Source organism: Callospermophilus lateralis, chromosome 6 (genome assembly GCF_048772815.1).
Source record: "Callospermophilus lateralis isolate mCalLat2 chromosome 6, mCalLat2.hap1, whole genome shotgun sequence".
NCBI classification, from domain to species: domain Eukaryota; kingdom Metazoa; phylum Chordata; class Mammalia; order Rodentia; family Sciuridae; genus Callospermophilus; species Callospermophilus lateralis.
The window spans coordinates 24,840,924-24,857,638 of record NC_135310.1 but is presented as its reverse complement, the minus strand read 5'-3'; the positions used below and the strand labels follow the sequence as shown (position 1 = coordinate 24,857,638).

The 16,715-nt window shown below is 40.7% G+C and overlaps 1 protein-coding gene across 2 annotated transcripts in view; it reads left to right on the top strand.

Moving 5' to 3' along the window:
* Aig1 (androgen induced 1) overlaps positions 1-16,715 on the top strand; it is a 234,759-nt gene that overhangs the window by 153,128 nt on the left and 64,916 nt on the right. The gene's annotated exons all lie outside the window — the stretch shown is intronic.

Genomic DNA, 16,715 nt, shown 5'->3' with positions numbered 1-16,715 from the left:
CACCCCAGATAAGCTTATACATTTTATTTGGCAATAGGCAGAGCTAACATAGGTATCTTCAAAGTATCAATGTAAGAAAGTGGAGGAAGGAGAAGACTTTCTATGACTTGCTTAAGAAAATTAAAGAATTCTTTATTGCCCCTGGTTGTGGTTCTGAAGTGTTACCCTTCCTCTGAAGGTAGATCAGGAAAAGAAATCCCCTGGGTGCAGGAGAAAAGGAAGAATTAAGAGACAGAGATTTTCTGGACAGAGCTGATATTCAGGGGATAAAAACAGAAACAAGCATTTGTAATTTGTGTTTGGTGGTCTCCTCTGTGAACCCTCAATGTTCATTCATTTTGAACCAGAAAGCACTTCTGATCCATGCAGTGGGCAGTCTCAAAGCTGCATAGGAAGGATGCATACATGGCATTCATACCTCAGTCACCTCTCTGGCTCCCAACGCAGACCATAACTAATCAATCACAGCACTCTTTCCTGCCAAGCCTGAATTTGGCATCAAAATCCTTCTCACTTCAAGGCTCCAGCCAGATCCTCTCAAATCATGACAGGTGTCCCATGAGTTGAAAACTGTTGGTTTTCTCTGGTTAGTACTGGTTATGAAAAAAATGAATAAAACAGCGCCTGCTCTCAAACAGTTGCTGACAGAGGTGAGAATCCTACCTAGCATCAGTTAGTAGAATATTAGGAGGTAAAATGATAGAATTTATAAGCTCAATGGTATTGAGATGGTGTAGTAACTGTTCCTGAAAGAGGTAAATAGGATTTCCTGGAGAAAAAGAGCAAAATTGGAAGGAAAGCGGGGCAGGGAAGTTCACTTCTTAGAAGAAAGAGGCATGGGACTTCTAATAGCTTGACCCTGGACAGTGCTTTTCCAGCCTGGGGCCCAGCAGGGCAGTGGCTGAAGGGGGACTAGGCTTCTGGTCAAGAGCTTGACCTTTTGGATTGCCAGGAAGGGTGATAAGGCACGTGGACCCCTCGGGAGCCATGAAACATTGACAAGGCTCCATGAATTCACAGCACACCTAGGGACTGGTCTCTGATGATGGGGGAATATATCATACAGCTATGGACATTAATAATGTCACTGCTAAGAGCACACATCCTGTGTGGTTCTAGCAGTAGGCAATATAGAGAAGAGAAGGCTTTTGCCCTCGGTGGCTAACTCAATGTGCACAAAAACACCATGGGCATCAAGGTACAGGCTGCAGAGCTGACTTAACCAAGTTCCTCCCTGTTCAGGATGGGAAATGTGGGGACTTGAGTCCTGGGATCTGGATGTCCATTCAGGTGTTTTATATCATGTACATCAATTTAATTCTCCTTTTTAGACTAGTGTGGACTCTCAGCTGGAGATTCCCAAACCCTAACTTGAATTACCACTGGAGCCTTTCTCATAGCCCAAGCTTTGAACTTAGCATTCACTCCCTGGGAAATTTTTAACATTTAATAAATATGTTATGAAGGAAATACACTCAGATATTAACCTCATAGTCCAATCCTGAAGAAGAAACAGATCTGCAACAGAGCCACTACGGAATTAGTATTGTGAAGGAGCAGCAGCCATTGTCCCTTTTAGTGGTGGTGGGGGAGAATCATACCTCCCAAAGCCACATAAAGAAAAATAATTCTGGGTTATTGATCCAAATATTGAACATGACTCAAATGAATATTAGAATAATCTCCTGCATTTTATAGGACAGTTAGCAAAACACTTGCTTTCACATACATTATATTATCTGATGCTCTCAACCATGATGCAAAGTAGATGGAAAGTTATTATTAGATCTATTTTAGTGATAAGTTTTATCACTATCCAGAATCTAGATTTTAAAAGAAAATAAAATAATCTACATAAACAATGAAACAAAGGCTTGAATAATCATCTGCAGTGAGAATTTTGGGACAGTTACATGTATCAGGTCTTGCCCATTCCATGCTAGTTAAATCACAGAAGGGTCATGTGGGGTTATGACAGCCATTTAGTTCTCTTCAAAGGGACTGAACACCTCAAAGATGAACCTAGTGAAAAAAATGTGTCCCATGGCAACCAGGCAGCTTGAAATTTGAGGAATTATCACCAACTCGAAGCATTGCTATTAATATGGTACATTTTCATAAGTACAGAATGTACCCCTGAGTGAAAAAGAAGTGAGATTTTTTTTTTTAAAGAAACTGAAGACAGGGGAAAGAGACTGAAATGAACAAGACAGAAAAGGAGAAAGGAAAGATGTGCTAGGTGGGGGAGGGGTAGAGCCATGGGGACATAAATAATTAGTGCGGTTCACCAGAGGAGAAGAATCGCAGGACTTGTTGTCAGTCATTTTTTTTTTTTAACATTTTGATATGTGCAATAGCAAAGTGTATGGAAATGGCATCTATTTATACAAAAGTAGTACACACACACACACACACACACACACACATACAACTTCTAGTGAAAATTTGGAATATATAGAAGTTTCATGGTGATTTGAATTATTCCCCCTGAGGCTCTGCACTAAATTTACTGCTTCTTTCATTTTATTGATACTATAATGGAGTTTGATACACTCTAATTCAGAGACTAAAATGTTTATTCGTTTCATATGTCAGTATAAAATCCAATCAAGAAAAAATATTGCCCCTCCCAAAGCTAGAGTCTTACAAAATGATAATTGCTTTGAAAAGAAATAAACAAGTTTGGGATGAGGGTGTTCTCAGCCAATGAAGCAATCCCAAAAGTGGGGTCTTCTTCCAGATTTTTCCACAGTAGCATTTCAAGGGTTTCTCTCCTGCAAGGAAAAAAACTGAAAATCTGAGAGCTTTTGTTCTCATTTCTTGAACACTTTGTGAGCTTGCAAACATTGTCTATAAACCTGACAGCAGCACAGTTGATGAATGCCTTCAACAGGGGTATTTTATAAGACAGTGTAGCTTATCAGCTGGAGCACAGGCTTGAAAGACATATGAGTCTGTGTTCAAGTCCTGACTTTGCTTACTGATTGACAGCTGAGGAAGTTATTGAAGCTCTCTACATTTCATTTAGTTTTCTCTAAAGAGGTAGCTGCATGATGACTCGCCTGAACTATTCAACTGGCATGCAGTCAGTACTGAGCAGCAAAAAAATGATTAGTAAATACTTGTGCAGTTCATAAAGTAATAGCTAGCATATACCATGTTCTATTCTGTGCATTTTATGTGTTAAAACATGTAATTCTTTCAATAATGACGTGAGGAAGTCAGGCAAAAGGTTTTCAGTGAACTTCAACAATTAGCCACCTGTGAAATTAGGGGGAACACTGTTGACAAAGAGCATTTTCACTTTTCACTTCTTGTGACACCGATTGCTGGTTCAGGGATTCCCAAAACCATATAAAGTCTCAAAAGTCTGCAAGAAGGGTTCAGAGAACTCACTGAAATCTGTCATACTCATGGTTATGGTTTACAACAGGAAAAGGACACTAATTAAAGTCAGCCAAGGGAAGAGTCCAGAAGGGTCCAAATGTGGGACCTGCAGTTGTTCTTTCTCCATGGAGTACTGCCAGCCAAGGAGGTCCCTTGAGCTTTGGTGTGCAGGGTTTTGGGGGCTTGGCCATGGACTGCCCACGTGGCCAACCTTCAGTGTCCATTGGGAGGCAAAACTGATGCTAGGTGGCTGCGTCAGTCAGCTCTCTGCTGCTTTGACAAAATATCTAAGATAATCAAATTAAAAGAAAGATTGATTTTGGCTCATAACTTCAGAGGTTTCAGCCCATGGTCAGCTAGCTCTATTGCCTCTGGGCCTGTGGCAAGATAGAACATCCTGGTGGGGAGTACACAGTGGATCAAAAATGCTTTCCTTATGGCAGCTTGGAAGCAGCATGAGACAGGCAGGAAGAGGCCCCTGCAAGGGCACACCCCAATAACCTGACCTCAGTCCACTACACCCCTCCTCCTAAAGGTTCCATGACCTCCCAATAACACCATGAACTGGCTGCCAAACCTTTATCACATGGGCCTTTTGGGGACAGTTAAGATCCAAAAGAGGCTGGGAGTGGTGGTGCACACCTGTAATCCCAGGGGCTCAGGAGACTAAGGCAGGAGAATTGTGAGTTTAAATCCAGCCTCAGCAGAAGAGAGGCACTAAGCAACTCAGTGAGACCCTGTCTCTAAATAAAAATATTAAATAGGGCTGGGGATGTGGCTTCAGTACCCTGAGTTCAATCCTTGGTACCCTCCAAAAAATAGATCCAAATGATAGCAGTGGCCCAAAGCCCCCATTATAAATCACATTGTTAGGCTGTCAGCTTGTCAAAAACCCCAGGGCAAACCAAGACACTCCTATTAGCCAGCACATCCCAAAGGCCTGGAGAGCACCTCCTAGTAGCCAAGGTCAATGGCAAGACCTCTCTTTGGATAAAGTTAATTCTTCCTTACTAATGTGATTCCCATTTTATAGGAAGAGAAATGGAAGCACAGAGAGGTGAAGAAACTTACATAAGAATTAGATGGTGATTGAGAACCAGGCAGTCTTTCTCTGGAATGTGTTAGCATTACTCCTGGCTGCCTTAAGATATATTTATTGACTCCCCCAGAATCAGACTGCTAATAAATGGTAGGTAGGTCCTGGATTTGAACCTGGGTGGTTCTGTTTCAAGAGTTTCTGATCTTTCTATCTTCTTCTGGTTTTTTCCTCACATAAACGTGAGAGCCTTGCTGAGTGAATATTGTCCACAAGACTCTGAATTCTTCCTCAGTGAAGTTGCTAATGACTCACACTGGGTTCTACTGCTGGCAAATCGAGCCTTATAGCATGTATCTCAAAAGTACTCCTCTGTTGTCTTCTGGGAGTATCTTAAGTCAGGAGAGTTTGTATAAGCCTTGAAAATATTACCTCTGGGACCAATATTTCAATAGAGGACAAAAACAGGTTTCAGACATAACTATATGGCATGTACGTTTCAAGGGAAGGGACGATACTGAGGGCCTGTATGGAAATAGAGTTGGCCTCTGCTTGCACAGAGTACACCACTATGGCACATATAAGGGCAATACTTCCTCATATATTTTTGAATGCACAGTGTTTTCTTGGAGCTGTCTCCAATGCCCTGAAATTTTGGATATAATTATAGATACCCAGCCACAGCTTGTTCCCTTAAAGACTATCTCTCAGTTACTTGTCAGGCCTGGAGGGTTTTGTGGAGTGTGGTGGGAGGAGATCCACACCCCCACCACCACCCTTGGAGAACAGCTTTTCTGGGTAACCACTGCAAACAGAGAGGGATCATTGATGAAAATCAAAGGGGCGGGCACCTCCCACCCACAGAGCGGCTGTGCTAATGTGCAAGGCCAGCTCATCCCTGAGCCTGCAGTCAAACTGTGTGAGTTGAATAAAGCAAAAAAATAGGTCCACTTCCTCCTCCACTTCCTATCCAGCCTGTCAGTTAGTTGGATTCCTCCTTAATCAGCATGTCCTGGGTCAAAGCATAGCAACTCTGGATTTTTTTCTACAGGGGATTCGGAGTTATAACGAATGTCAAAGACATAATAGATCTGAAATAATACCACCACTTAAAAACTTAACTTTGCCAAAAAAAAATGTGGAACAGAACAACTTATCATCTAATGCTAGTTTTTAGCATTGGACAGGTTCATTCTTAAAGAGGAAATAAAATGACCAGCCTCCACTTAGATTTAATTTTGGTTTGTAAGAGGGGCTGGTACTGTTCATTAAAAGTAAATGCATTTATGTGTGTTGAATATATTAAAAATTGGGATAAGTTTGCAACAAAGTAATTTGATTGTCATTTATAAATCTTTTGCAGTTTTTTTAACAGTATTTTCACCCTAGATGTTAATGACCACAGCTGAGGAACTTCCTAAAGTCGCTTCCAAGAACAGAGTGGCTCTTTGATTTGTACATCTTTTGTGGGGATAAAAGGTTTGTTTGAAGCGGTTTCCTCAGTACACCTTCCATATGATGCTGATGGACTAATCATTCCTTATTTATTGACATCAATATGGGGTATGCAGCCTGAATTTTAAGTTCTTTCAAGTTGTAAGAAAGAAATAAGCTTGGGTTACACCATCAACGTGGATGTGTTAGGAGGGCATGTGTGTAGCGAGAAAAACAAAATCTGCCAAGCAGCCTCATGGCCAGATCTCATAGAAAAGTGAGCGTGAGTCATTGTTAAGCCAGGACTGGACAGGGCTCCTTTCATCTGAAACTAGTTCCGGAAACCCAACAGCAACTCTGATAGCCTACTAAGCTCAGTACTTGGCTCTTCCATCTCTGCTTCTCTGCTAGATTGGACTTCCTGTTGCACTGAGCTCCTGGTCTCTGCTGTTGTGATAGACTATCTCCCCAGTGCATAGCTTTGATTTATTCAGAGCCTCTACTATCTTCATGGAACTGCTTACTACCTTCTTCTTGTGTCCTTTGCTTCAGCTCATTGTGTCATTTGCTGATGCTCTTTGTGTGTCTCATATTCGAAGCCTCTAAAAGCAAGTGAGTAGGGTGACCAGTCATGATCCATGTCTTGCACCCTTAGTGAGCATATATTGCAACAAACAAGTCTCCACAAGGGCACTGCTTGCCTACAGAAGGCCATCTTTGGGTCAAGTACTCGTTCTATATCCATCTGGCTTTGACCAGGAAAGTGGTATCAGAGATACACAACATGGCAAGCCATGCATAAAGTCTAGGGAAAGGATGGGGCTGGAATTGTAGCTCAGCGGTAGTGAGCTCACCTTGCATGTGTGAGGCACTGGGTTCTATTCTCAGCACCGCATACAAATAAATAAAAATAAAGGTCCATTGACAACTAAAAAAAAATTTTTAAAAGTCTAGAAAAAAGGAAACTGTGGGAATGGGGCTTCTCCAAAAGCACTGGCTATCCAGAGTAAACAGACCACATTAGCAGCACTGCAGGTTGACCCCCAGCACAGTCCCCTGTCCTGGCTGAGCATTCTGTAGACCCTGTGTTCACAGTCTCTGGGCTCCATTGCTCCTCTCCATAATTGTTATCACCTGTGTCTTCTTCACCTGAGGGAAGCCAAGGCTGGCTCTGGAAAAGGAGGCAGCTCTTTGACTTTGTACCCCTTACTTTTCTGTCCCTTTAAGAATTACTTGGTTTATCTGCTTTAAATGTTCATGCTGAGGACTCTGGTTTGAGAATGAGTTTACTAAAATGCCAAAGAAGGGATTATAAATCTCAAAAGACTTCCTATGAGTAGTTTATATTAAAGAGTGAACTTTTCTTTTATAAATACTTGCATCTTTTATTCATTCCAAGTCTGAGACTCTAACTAGAATAAGATCTATTCCATGATTATATAATCATATCAAAGTGTGAACATTTTAACAACAACAAAAAATATCCACATGTCAACCTCCAGAATCTGTGAATATTACCTATTATGACAAAAGAGTGATTATTGACTGATACAGAAAAAAGATACAATTAAGAATTTTGAGAGGAACTTATCCTGGATTATTGGAGTGGGAACTAAATGCCATTGCAAATGTCATGCAAGAACAGCAGAGGGAAACTAGACACACTGCTTAGAAGAAATGGAGGCCCTGTGACCACAGAGGCAGAGGCTGGAGAGATGCAGCTACTAGCCAGAACTGCTAGGACAAGCACAGATCCTTCCCCTCAAGCCTTGGGAAGGACTGAAGCCCTGCCAACACCTTAATTTCATGTTTTTGTCCTCCAGAACTGTGACAGAACACATTTTTATTGTTTTAAACCACCCAATTTGTGGCATTCTTTATAGTAGCCTGGCTTGGTCCAACTTCTGCCACTGTTACAAAATGCCACAAAATGGGTAGTTTATCAACAAAAGAAGTTTATTTGGCTCACAGTTCTGGAGGCTGGGATATCTAAGAGCACAATACCCTCACCTGGTCAAGGTCTTGTGCTGCATGGCAACATGGAGGAAGGACAAGGGAGCCCCCACCAGAGAGGAAACCAGCCTAACTCATGCTCCTATTGGAGCATGCTCCTGAGATATAACTAACACAGTCCCTGGATAGCAGCGTTCATCCATTCATGAGGGCAGAGCCCTCTTGACCTAATCATCTCTTAAAGGTCCCAGCCTTTACCTTTTTAGGAAGGCAGTTAAATTGCCAAGTGAATCCAGATCATGACACAGCCCTGCGAAACTAATACATATACTTTCCAAAATGTTTCAATTTTTTTTTCTTTTTTTTAATTGATTTTATTTTTTAAATACGTGACAGCGGAATGTATTACAATTCTTATTACACATATAGAGCACAGTTTTTTCATATCTTTGTATAAAGTATGCTCACGCCAATTCATGTCTTTATATATGTACTTTTTTGCATTACAATTTTTATTACACATATATACCACAGTTTTTCATATCTCTGTATATAAAGTAGGTTAACACCCAATTCGTGTCTTCATACATGTACTTTGGATAATGATGTCTATCACATTCCACTGCCCTTGCTAATCCCCTGCCACCTCCTTTTCCCTCCCTCCCCTCTTCCCTATCTAGAATTCATCTGTTCCTCCCATGTTCCCCTCCCTACCCCATTGTGAGTCAGCTTTCTTATATCAGAGAAGACATTCAGCATTTGTTGTTGTTTTTTTTTGGTGGGGGGGCGGAGGCGGATATTGGCTAACTTCACTTAGCATTATCTTCTCCAACGCCATCCATTTACCTGCAAATGCCATGATTTTATTCTCTTTTATTGCTGAGTAAAATTTCATTGTGTATATATGCCACATTTTTTTTATCCATTCATCCACTGAAGCACTTCACAGTTTAGCTATTGTGAATTGCGTTGCTATAAACATTGATGTGACTGTGTCCCTGTAGTACTCCGTTTTTAAGTCCTTTGGGTATAGTCCAAGGAGAGGATAGCTGGGTCAAATGGTGGTTCCATTTCTAGATTTCCAAGGAACCTCCATTCTGATTTCCACATTGAGTGCACCAATTGCAGTCCCACCAGCAATGTATAAGTGTGCCTTTTTCCCCATATCCTTGCCAACACTTATTGTTGTTTGTCTTTGTAATAACTGCCATTCTGAGTGGAGTGAGATGTTAAATGTTTCTTAGATGTCTCCAGAGTTCTTGAGACACTATTTGCAAACTAGAGTGGGATCTTCAGGTTTTGCCTGAAGCAGCACCATAACTAGGACCTGAGATTATTGAACTGTAATATCTATGAAAGTAGCACTGTGATGCATGCTATAGGTGCTTAATAACTATTCACTGGATGAATAAAAAACTATCCCTCATTCTAATCCTTTTTTTTCCTGATTTTGTGTGCCCACGTGTCTCCCCCAGCCCCAGATGGCACTATACTTTAAATCTGTACTTTTCTGGCCTTTTTTGAGTCCCATCCTGGTCTCTGGCTAGTAGTTCATTCCATTGTTCTTGCTTCTTCCTTCACTCTCTGTGTGCTCACACTGTATAAGAAAGGCAACTTTGGGGGCTGGGATTATGGCTCAGTGGTAGAGTACTTGCCTTGTATGTGTGAGCCACCAGGTTCAATTCTCAGTACCACATATAAATAAGTAAAAAATAAAGGTATTATCCATTTACAACTAAAAATTTTAAAAATTAAAAAGGCAGCCTGCCTTTCCTTTGGTTTGCTTTCAATAAAGGAAACTATTGTTCATATTACGTCTGTTCTCCATTTATGCTCTCCATTACCCCATCTCCCCATCTCCAAAGCTACATCAAAACTGCCCCCTCCGTCCAGAACTTTCTTCTCTGGGATCCATCATGCCAGCTTATTCCTTTTCCATATCACTGTGTTCTTTCTTGGAGACTAAACCAGGTATTCATGTGAATATCTTCTACCAGACTTTAGAATGGCCTTACCATCTGGTTCATCTAACAGTATAGGAACCCAACAGGTACCACACAACTGAATAGACGGAGCATGGGAGAGCTGAAGAGGTTTGACAAAAATGGCGATGTTTTGGAATAAATTCTTTAATTTTCTAGGAATCTAAGAAGGTAAATAAAATTATTCTGAAACAACATTAGAGGTCTCCGTTGACTGGGTTGTGGGCTAACCCAAACACATATGGATAAGGTCAGAATGGTTAGGTGAGTCTATGCTCATTTCTTTCCTACTGCTCTTTAGCAGATTTAGCAGCTTAAAACAACATGTTTATCATCTCACAGTTTCAGTAAGTCGCGAGTCCAGACATGCCCTAGCTAGATCCTCTACTGTAGGGCCTCTTAAAGTACAATGTGGCAGTCAAAATTGGAGGCCTTATCTGGGAGATTGACAGGATAAAAATCTGCTTCCAAGTATGCATGTCTGTTGATGGGATCCAGCTTCTCAAGGGCTGCTGGCCAGGGGATGCCCCAAGGTCTCGTCATGAGGGCCTTCCCAACATGGCACCTTACTTCAAGGCACCTTGCCAGTACGGGAGTAAACCTGCTGACAAGATGAAATCTGTGGTCTTATCTATCGTAATCAAAGGAGTAGCATCTCATCAACTTTTTATCATATACTGTAGATTAGAAGCAAGTCACTAAGCCACCCAACCCTCAAACAAGGGCGTGAATGTCAGGAATCTGGAAGCATTGAAAAACATTGCAGATCAGTAGAGGGGGTAGAGAGAGAAGAGGAGAGGGGAGGGGGGAGGGGGGATAGTAGAGGATAGGAAAGGCAGCAGAATACAACAGACACCAGAATGGCAATATGTAAATCAATGGTTCTGCAACTGATGTGATTCTGCAATCTGTATATGGGGTAAAATGGGAGCTCATATCCCACTTGAATCAAAGTGTGAAATATGATATATCAAGAACTATGTAATGTTTTGAACAACCTACAATAAAAATTAATTAAAAAAAAAAAAGAAAAACATTGCAGAATCTGTCACACCTGGTAAGTACCCAAGGCACTCCCTAAGTACAGAATGGGGTCTCATCCCCCACATTTATTTCTTGCTCAGTTAGAACTAAGAATTCTGTAGGCTTTTCTTATAAAAACAATAGAGTTATGTTCTTGGGGCTTACCACCCATAAGTCATGCCTGTTTTACCCAAAATATTCCAAATGTCATGCTAACCAAACTACTTTAACCAACATTTATTTATCCCATTGTTATTCTGTGAGAATATGTTTTCCAAATTTCAGGTTGATATCCTGGGACCAATTCTCCACTTAATGGGTCCTCAGCCATGTAAGGAAGTGAATTCTATACTTCTGCCATCACTAATTTCTTACTGCTTCACATGAGGACTATTAACAAATTATTTCCCAACAAAAGAGTATGTGGCCATGAACTGATCTTGATCAATGTTGTATTTACTGCAGAGTTACCCTATGCAGTCCTCAGTGTTTTCAATGGAAGTCCAAATGTCTCTTAATGTATAATTCAAGGAAATATTTCAAACTGTTTCAGATTCTTAAAATTAAACAAAAACTTCCCAAGCAACACTGAGTCCCCTATTCTGAAGTTCCTGGTCCCTTGTTGACATTAAATCTCATGGGTTACCATGGATGCCACCTCCTCTCCCTGTAGCTCAGGATGGAAGAATCTCCCTGTTAGGTGGGGAGCAGAAACTCTTTTGAATTTTTAGATTCATCAAAGACTGACCCTTTCCCTTTTTGAAGTCTTCTCTAGCTTCCTAACCATCAGGGAGTGCTTTGAACTGGGCTCCCACTGACCATGTTCCTCTTCAAAGGCTTGCTCCCTTCTGTGCAGGGAGAAAATACCTTTTGAAAGTAGTGGGTTCCTGCCTTACCTGAGTCTGTTGGAGCAGGCAGCAGTAAACAAAAGTAATAATCAATAGCAGCAGCAGTTCCTGGGGATTACTGAGAGAGCTGAGGGAGAATGGGAATCATAGAAAGCCACCTTGCCCTGTGACTTGGAGAGTGTTTAACATGCAAGGTCCTTCAGTGGGCTGCAGTTTGCTGTAATTTGCATGAAACAGGGAGTGGCATTGAAAGTGGACCAAGCATAGGTGGAGATTTTCACCCAGGTGGGTGTCCCAGAGGCCTCATGGGAAATTTAAAGCAATGGAAGTTATTGAAGTGGGAATCTTCCCTAGGCACCTAAAGAGTTAGACCCTGCCCTGGGGCCAAGTCCTAGCCATCCTGGTCGTGTGCCTGTTTCCCTTCATCTTGAAACACAAATGAAGTGGAAACTCTTGGGGGCTTTTCTTTTTCTTTCCTCCCTTTATAGACTCGTGCATTATTGAGTTGATTCTCTTTGTCCTTCCCCCCCCCACCCCCGCCCAGTTTAACTTGCTGATTTAGATTTGGACGGCTTTAGCTCTCATGAAGGCCTGTTTTATTTTCTAAGGAAGATATGACTAGAGTTATTGCAATGCCTTGTGAGGTATTTAAAACTGAGCTCTTCCTGTTGAAAAAATATGATTCTAGAATCTTATCAAATGTGTGAGTACATAGAATAGCCCTTTGGTTGTCTCGCAATGCAGAATAGTTCGTGTCTAGAATAGCCAGTGGTCTACTGTGAGCAACAACAATCCAATCACACTTCACGCTTTTCTCACTATATGAAAAAAAATTTTTTTTTTCATCCTGGAGTCCACTATTTTGCTATGACTATCCTAATGAAATACAGTGAGAATGAGTGGCTTAAACAACAGAAACTGGTTTTTCCACAGTACTAGAGGCTTGAAGTCCAAGATCAAGGTGTCTGCAGATAGGAGTCTCCTGAGGCCTCTCTCCTAGGCTTGCAAAATGGTGCCCTCTAGTTGTGTCCTTGAGTTGTGAGAGCGTGATCTCTTCAACATCTTGTCAGGACAGTAGTCCTGTTGGATTAGGGTCGCATCCTAATGACCTCAGCTCACTCAGATATCTCCTAATATGGGCATATTGGCTGGTTAGGACTTCAACATATGAATTTTGGGGAATATAATTCAATCCATAAATGTAGGATCATTCACAATATTCCTGAATGGATAGATCTGAGGTCATAAATAGTTTAAGACAATATGTGTGTGAGAGTGTACTTAGGTAGATTGTCCTGGAGAGCGTTCACACCCTTATGGGAATTTCGGAGGATTGCAGTAGGATGCACTGGTTTATACCAACTTCCCTAGTTACTCTTCTCGGCATGATGCTATATGCTAATCCTTTCACAAAGATTCTATGTTTCTAGAAACCCTGTTGCTCTGTGCTCTGTAATTTCTTTTATAACTGATATGCAAAAACAAAATTGTACCTATTAATGGAGTGCTGGGCAATGTTCAATACATGTATACATTGCTTAAAGTTTAAGTAAGGTTAAAACCTGTTTATTTCCTCAAACATTTATTGTTTCTTTGTGGTGAAAACTCTTCAAAATCCTTTCTTCTAGCTTTTCAAAATTGCACAGTTCATATTGTCATGTATAGTCATTGTACTGTGCAACAGTACCCCAAGCTTCTTGCTCCTGTCTAGCTGTAGCTTAGTGCCCATGGATCAACCTTTCCCCATCACATTCCTGCCCTCATCCTCCAGTAACCACCATTCTCCTCTCAACTTCTGTGAGATCACCTATTTTATATACTACATATGAGTAAAATCATGTGCTACATGTCTTTCTGTGCCTAATTTCTTTCACTTAACATAATAATCTCCAGTTGCATCCATGTTGTCACAAATAATAGGATTTTATTATTTTTTCTGGCTGAATAGTGGTTCATCGAATACATATACCACATGGTCTCCACTCATCACAACTGGGGTTGTTTCCAGTTCTTGGCTGCGATGACTAGTGCCATAGTGATATGGGAGTGTGACTACAGGTGTCTCTTCGTTTGGTTGTGGAACCAGTAGTGGGATTGCTAGGTCATATGGTAGTTATATTCCTATTTTTAATGTTTTGAGGAACTTCCATACTGTCTTTTATAACAGCGTACTAGTTTACACTCACACCCACAGGTTCAAGGTCCCCTTCCTCCTCACCCTTACCAGCACTTGGTATTTTGGGTCTTTTGGATATTGGCCATACTAACTGTGGCTTTAACTTTGGAGATATTCTATTTTGATACAAATAATTAATCTTTCAAAAACTGCAGGGAATGGTTGAAAAACATGTTTGTTTGTTTGTTTATCCTTCAGAGATATCTAAAGTAATGATTTTCCATTATTGTAAAGTTTTAGAATCTTCCTCCATACAAGGTGGCTTGGTTGCTTGAGTAAATATATAAAGTTTATGAATCAAATAAACATCTGAGGTAGGTCAAGGAAAAGCAGTTGAAAAGTAACCAAGAACATAGGACACCGTAAAGTGTTACAAAAATAAGTACGCAAGCAAATAGAAGTAGATTGCCCAGTCTAGACAGCAGTATGTCCATAATCATTCGCATGTGGACTAAAGTAGTGAAAACAAGTGGCTGGGAAACAGATGACGTGGGAAAAATCTAAAGAGATTAGGATTTTTAAATGGAAAATATAAGATGAAGGATACTTAAATTTTACCTCCCCATGTTGTTTTCTGGCTTTCCTTTGTACGGCTGCTTGCCCCCCACCCCCCACCACACACACCAGACACTGATCTCTGCAGCTAGTATTTTAAATGCATATTTGTGCTGATGAGCTTCTTAAACCTCAATAGTGGATTTTTGTTTGCCATCAATAAATTTCATTTGGAGAGCTGGGGATGTAGCCCAGCGGTAGAGCGCTTGCCTAGCACACATGAGGCCCTGGGTTCAATCCCCAGCACCAAAAAGAAATGAATAAATTTCATTTTGATAGGTTTAGGTATTTTTCTTACACAGGAATTTTCAAGTTTTGCTTTAGTTATTGAACCCTTCATCCAAGCAAAATCTTCCATGGGTGCCAACCAGATAAAAAGGGATCAGTTACAGCTGGAATGGAAAGGGAAAGGGGTCCCACTGAATTGGAAGTATACTACGAATCCAGTATCTCCTTCACCCCAAGTGAACTCTGCATGGAGTTTCCCTCCATCAGAAGTTTGCAGTGGCTTCTTGCCCTGTGTATGTAGCACTCTTTATATAATGGAATATCAGAAGAAGAAAACAAATTATCATTTTTTTAAAAGAACAGATTTAGGGGGGTCATATTTACTTTCTCTGACCATAATCACTTATAAAAATATCAGTAGCGAATAGGAAAATTAACACCATTCTCATTTACCTGTTCTCATTTTCAGACAATGAGAGGGAAGGAGCTGGAAATCTTAAATAGCATAATTGACTTCAGAAACATTTTTAACCTTGAGCCTCATTTTGCCCAAAAGAATACAGCTAGAGCCACAGAACCTACGTATTTAAGCCATCCTCTGATTCCCCGATGATGGAGAGCTGTTTTGTAAAGAATTATGACAAAGCCTCAATGTCAGTTTTGCTGAAGTCACTGTGTCAGTTGCAAAGGCAGCTGGCATCTCCCACGGCCTTGGTCCATGCCTGATGGCTTTCAGGGAGTGCTCCAAGATCCTGGGGTCCCATCCATTCTGGAGTCAATAGCAATCTGAATCACTAAAATTAAATAAAGTTTGAAATGGGTAGTTTTCTATTAGAGTGATCTTGAACATTTCTAGGGCGTATAACTTTGAGAAAGAAAGAGTCTTTAATTGCTACCTCCCCAAAGAATTAAGAAAACCTTTAAAAAGTAAATCTCTGGGGGCTGGGGTTGTGGCTCAGAAGTAGAGTGCTCACCTAGCATGTGTGAGGCACAGGGTTCAATCCTCAGCACCACATAAAAGATGAAATAAAGGTATTGTATCCACCTACAACTAAAATAAATATTTTTTAAAACAGTAAATCTGAAATTAGCAAAAATAAAACACTTATGAATCTTGGAGAATCTCAATGGAAACACACTGAGTGTCTGTGTATATTTTTTTTTGTGCCTGGATTATTACAGTTAAGCATTTATATTTTTGCAAAGGGCTTTTTGCCTGCTTTGTTTATTTGATTGATTTTGTTTTGGTCTGGTTTTGGTGTTTGGGGGCTTTTTTGTTTGTTTTTTAATTCTACTAACATTTCCAGTTCCACTCGGCAAAGAAATAAAATTGCCATATTTTATGTTATTTGCCCTAGGCCTTCCTGGTTTTTTTAATATGCTGCTTCAGTTGCCAACACACTGACCTTTGTATCTGGCCTTGTCTGGCAGGCACTGGGCTAAGTATCATGAAGACACAGATAAGCCCTGTCCCAGTCATTGGCAAAGACCATGGTAACTCTTCATGAGTTTCAGTTCTCACTTATGCCCAGTGATGTCTGTGGAAAATGGAAACAGTTCTGAGAACATGCACTTGATTGAGAGGCTGAGTTCCTACTAACTGTTCTTTGCTTCCCACCAGCCCTCAAAGTTAAGTGTATCCAGGTTCAGTGGGTCATGCTTTTTCCAATTGAAATTTCAAAGGTTAAAGAAGAAGGAGGGAAGAAAAAAGAAACTAATAGTACAGAGTACCTGTTACATGGAAGGCCATGGGTTTAATCCTCATGACAGTGCCATAAGAAGAATTATCCCTATTGACAGATGAGGAAACCAAGAATGAGAAAAGCCAAATCAGTGCCCAGGGTTCTCCAACTTTTGTGACATCAATCATATTTGAATTTCAGTTTCACTAAAGACAAAGGCCAGATGTTTCTCACTTGACTGAACCATTTCTGTGTAAATGTTGGAGAAGGTGGGCCATGAGTTTTCTTATCTAAGTAAAGACAAAAATATTTTGGGGTCTGTCGTTTATTCTGGAGTAGTGAATGTGGCTGAACAGATTCAAATGAACTTACGTTCGTTCAGCCCCTTTATGAATTGTGAACAAGCATCAG